We start from the raw sequence: 5,205 nt of genomic DNA on the forward strand, positions 1-5,205 counted from the left end.
AGTGTGCAGGGATGTCCCGCCATGCTCTGCAACATCGGTGTCATCGACAGCCTGGTGACCACCATGCGGCAGCACCGGCACAACTATGGTACGTGCCATCGTGCCGGCTTTAGCGCAAGGCCTATAAATAAACACGTGTTTATATATAAATAGGCCTTGCTTTAGCTGAGAGGGTCTATGTCCCCCAGGGTACTATCGGAGGGTACCCTGGGTACGGTTTGATATATCGGAACGTACCCTGGTACTATCTAATATGCCGTACCGTACCTCGCCTACTCCACTAACGAGTCTAGGGAGTCGCCTACGCCTACTCCCTAACCCTAACCCTAACCTTAACCATATCAGATAGTTACCAGGGTACGTTACGATATATCGAACCGTACCCAGGGTATCCTCCGATAGTACCCTGGGGGACATAGACCCTATGAGCCTTGCTTTAGCCTTGCCTCAATGTGCCTGGCCTGATTAACTCTAAAACGCTCAATGTAATGATGAGAATGACATCATACAGCGAATAAAAGACCAGGATTCTGTTGTAAGAAATGAATAATTACGACAAAGTCTAAAAATCACAATATTTGCTCATTTAGTATAGCACTATTATTATGATGTTTAAGACTTATAGTCTTTAATTAGATTATTAAATAAATAATTAGTTATTAATTAATTTAGTTAGTATTTATTCTTATTATTAGATCTCTTAGTATACAGACTTTCAGACGATAGTCGCAACAATTTACGATGTTTTTAACAACGAGCCTCCGGGATGAACATGGATAGTGAGACACTATTCTATTGCTGGGGCGGTGTAACCCACTACTATCACGCTGTCTCAGAGCCATACGATGTTGCAGCCATACAGCTGAAGAGCCTCGTTCTACTACAAGTGCTCGTAGTCGACCAGCGATTGATGACGTCACCAGCCACCTGCAGCTCTATCGCGTCAGTCATCTGTGCGGCGATGACAGAGCACGACAGCGATAATCAACTACTCGAAGAAGTAGGCATCCGTGTGTTCCAATATTGGCTCATGGGTATTTATACTGGCAATATAGACGTGCTGGCGCTTACTTCTTGCCAGATATCTGGCAATTAGCGTTAGGGTTACGCCACATGTTAGGGTTACGGGTTAGGGTTAAGCTAAAGGCAGGGTTGGTGTTAGGGTTAGGGTTGGGGTCAAGGTCAGGGTTAGGGTTAGGGTCAGGGTCAGGGTCAAGGTTAGGGTTAGGGTTAGGGTCAGGGTTATGGTAAGGGATCCGTGTTACGTTATAGCTAAGATGAATGTTAAGACTGATATTGTTTTCGACAACGGGTCTCAAGTCGCTAAGTCCTGTTTGGTGTTTCCCCGTTACTAATCTGGCTCTGGTCTTGCAGGCGTGTGTGGCAGTAAGACTGCTCTGTGAGGCAAGCAGGCTCATGGCTGAAGCTATCGTGCAGACCGACGCGCAGGCGTGTCTCTTCAAGCTGCTGAGCTCGCGTCGGCGGACCGGCAGCCACGCGCTGCACGACCTCGCGGCCGAGTGTCTCTACGCGCTCGCCTGCTACCACGACCTCAAGTCCGCCATGCTGCTGCGTGCCTGCCACCAGGGTGCGCTGCACGCAGCAGAATGCCTCCTGCAGCTCGACACGCACGCACGCACGCACGCACGCGCGAGATGGTCTCAAGGAAATGTAATTATAAAATAGGGATGGTGATTCGGCTAGATCTAAGTTAGAAGCAGAATGATGATCGTAGTGATAATTACTAGTACTAGACACTAACCAGTTACTATAGATTCTTGATTCTATGTAAGTAAATCCATACCTGACACACTACCCTGACCACACGAAGCGTTCAACAGATGCATCTCACTATCATCATGAACACATCTTCACTAGAAGTGTATAAATATGTTCGTTGCTATTATACGCAAAGGTCTCTTATATATCAAGCGTGTAAGGATGCAAATGATGCGAACGAAAGTCGGATCGCGACATAGAAATAGATTTCGAGGACGTGAGAAATCGGTGTACTTCCTTACGACGCGACGTACATGCGACGTTGCGATTCCTAGTGAGGTCGACAGCCGTAAGAGTCAATATTAAGACTAATTTTAAGACTAATGTTTGTTTCTGACAACGGGCCCCTGGTTCTCACCATCAACGAATACGCTGAAGGCTGTTGCTGAAGGTAAAGAGTTACACCGATCGACACGGATGAAAGAAGGTGTATCTCTCTTAAAATGATTCACTAGAGAGAGAAGGGGCTAGAGAAGAGAGAGGGACAGAGCGCGAGTGCTTGACGTGTGTAGGGCAGGCTGTGCTATGTATCTAGTACCGTATTATGCGCATCTGTGTACGCAGAATAAAACCTCTTTATATTTTATACATCATACTTGACGCCTTGGATTATCTCTGATTGCTGATTGCACAGAAGTCACATTTTCCACCATTACAAGAGCTCTTAATATTATATAAGGTTATAACAAGTTCATACGGAGATTTGTTGAATTTACATCTAAAGCTGGGTTTACACTATGAAACGTTCGACGAGATGATTCAACGTTCGAAGTTTCTCAACGTCGAAGTTTTTCAACGTTCTATCAAAACGTCGGTACTACGAAAACTAGTTATGAGCTTATGCGCGCAATGTATACCTGTCTATGTGTGACTATACGACCAGCAAAACTTAACACAGACCGACGCTGCATTAAAAAGAACGTAGCAGAGAGTTAACGGACGTTCAACCTTTCTATCAGCTGTTCAAAATAAGACGACACACGATCTCTTATGTAGCGTATATTCATTTACAGGAAAACGTATACAACTTCAACCACAGGTGCAGCCGAGTGCAGCCGAATGCAGCCTAGTAGAGATCACAGCGACAAACTACGACAGACCAAAATGCATTCTCCAGGAGTAACATGGAGTGCGCTTGGCAAAGTGCTATTGGTAGGAATTCATTCCAGTGTTACCGCTGGCGTTCGCCACCTTAGCAAAATGCGATGAATAACAGTGGCGATTTTAGTACACTAAGTGGTGAATACAATTGGCGAATGATTTAACCGCTCACAAAACTACGACTGAATAATGAAATTGTCAAATTGTAGTGTCATGTAAGTACTAACAATTTCCGTAACTTAGTCCTTTGGTGCAACTACCGTGCAACGGTGCAACAACCTAGTTTTGTCTAGACTAAACTACATTATTTCATTTTTACTTGATTATTTTATTAAAAAGGTTTTCGTACACCCCTTTTTCCATACCCATCACCTGTTTATGCCTTGCTTAGCACATACGATGAACTTAACAGTGGCTATAGTTTGTTATTGGTGGCTAAAAAGAAACTTTGGTAGCTTAAGTCTTGGCTCACATCCAGAGGGAGCCCTGAGTTCCCTACTTTTTTCTGCCGTCAAGATATACCGTCATATTATCACCTCATGAACGAATCGCGCGCGCCATGAACGAAGTGGTTATTATCCTGTTTCTCTATCGGCTAGTTTCTGTGTTTCTCTATCGCTATCTCTATATAGCGCGGCGCGCATCGTGTGATTCAGTGCAAGCGTGCGAGCTCCGAAACTGTGTTATTTGTTTTTCGAAAAGGTACCGTAAGAGTACGGGGTCGGTCACCCGCGCGCGAATGCCCTCATCAGGGCCGTAGGCTGAGCAAGTTCCTAAGGGGGGGGGGAGGCACTGGCGGATCCAAGATTTCAAGGAGGGGTGCAAAACAGGTGGGGGGGTCTGGGGGTCCCAAATTTTTGAAAATGTAGATCGCAGGAGATGGTATATGAGGCACTTTTGAGTACATGTACAGCCTTCATTCTGACTACGACAATTCTCTTTTAGTAGAACAATTTATTTCTTTAATTTTGCTCCAAAATCTAGGGGGGCAGCCGCCCCCTTGCCCCCCCCCCGCAGGCTACGGCCCTTCTCATCCTAACCATGCTTTGACCGTAGTGACAAGAACCGAATTAGACATCCTGCGATACTCGTGCGCGTGCGCATACCGAGTTTGCGTTAAGACATCCTCCTCTGATTCACAGGGGGCGACACTAGTACTGCTCGCAGTGACCGCTGCCATGCCGATGGACGACGCCGGGACCCACGGTGCGAGAGTGAAGCGACATGGTCCACAAGCAGGCATATCGAGTACCAGCGTCCGCGCCCTATTGTGCCAATACTCGAGTTACTTCATAAGCAGTCATAACTGCGTGTGCTCAGACTCTAGACGCCAGCGGCACCTGCTAGCGGCAGTTACATGCGGGGCAGCGTGTCGCTATTATATAGGACCGGCCACCCATCAACTCAGCCGCGTGTCGTCGGAAATCCCCTGCTCCAACTTAACCGCGATAGCCAACAAATACTAATTTCGCACTAAATGAAGAGAGCGCGAACGGCGAGTAAAACGCGTGTGACGGCGGTGTCGGAGTTGAGATTGCCGTGACGACGACGATGATGATAGTGACGACGACGATGATGATAGTGACAACGACGATGATGATAGTGACGACGACGATGATGATAGTGACGACGACGATGATGATAGTGACGCGGGTAATCAGACGTTAATGTATTGACGCTCAATCTTTTGTCGGTGCGCCGTTACGGCATCTTTTATATATTTTCCCCATACGTGTTAGCGTAGTTACACTCCATGTTACAGTATTATGCAATGTATTGACGCTGAATCTGGTGAAAAATCTAAACAAATACGTTTTGAACTTTGAATTTGGTATTGCACACTTCTGTCTAAATTTCCTGTAATCACGTTCTTTTATATAAACTATGTGGTGAAAAATATGAACAAAAACGTTTTGAACTTTGAATTTGGTATTGCACACTTCTGTCTAAATTTCCTGTAATCACGTTCTTTTATATAAACTATGTGGTGAAAAATATGAACAAAAACGTTTTGAACTTTGAATTTGGTATTGCACACTTCTGTCTAAATTTCCTGTAATCACGTTCTTTTATATAAACTATGTGGTGAAAAATATGAACAAAAACGTTTTGAACTTTGAATTTGGTATTGCACACTTCTGTCTAAATTTCCTGTAATCACGTTCTTTTATATAAACTATGTGGTGAAAAATATGAACAAAAACGTTTTGAACTTTGAATTTGGTATTGCACACTTCTGTCTAAATTTCCTGTAATCACGTTCTTTTATATAAACTATGTGGTGAAAAATATGAACAAAAACGTTTTGAACTTTGAACTTTGTAT

The 5,205-nt window shown here is 44.6% G+C and overlaps 1 long non-coding RNA gene across 1 annotated transcript in view; it reads left to right on the top strand.

The window, feature by feature from the left end:
• Positions 1 to 4,345, top strand: part of LOC106814742 — a 23,795-nt gene extending 19,450 nt beyond the window's left edge. Inside the window, exons 2-3 of the long non-coding RNA XR_001394648.1 lie at positions 2,793 to 2,931; positions 4,023 to 4,345. This is a non-coding gene — a long non-coding RNA (uncharacterized LOC106814742). The remainder of the gene's footprint in view (positions 1 to 2,792; positions 2,932 to 4,022) is intronic.
• Positions 4,346 to 5,205: the final 860 nt, after the last annotated feature.

This window comes from Priapulus caudatus, unplaced genomic scaffold (assembly GCF_000485595.1).
Source record: "Priapulus caudatus unplaced genomic scaffold, Priapulus_caudatus-5.0.1 Scaffold971, whole genome shotgun sequence".
Taxonomy (NCBI): domain Eukaryota; kingdom Metazoa; phylum Priapulida; class Priapulimorpha; order Priapulimorphida; family Priapulidae; genus Priapulus; species Priapulus caudatus.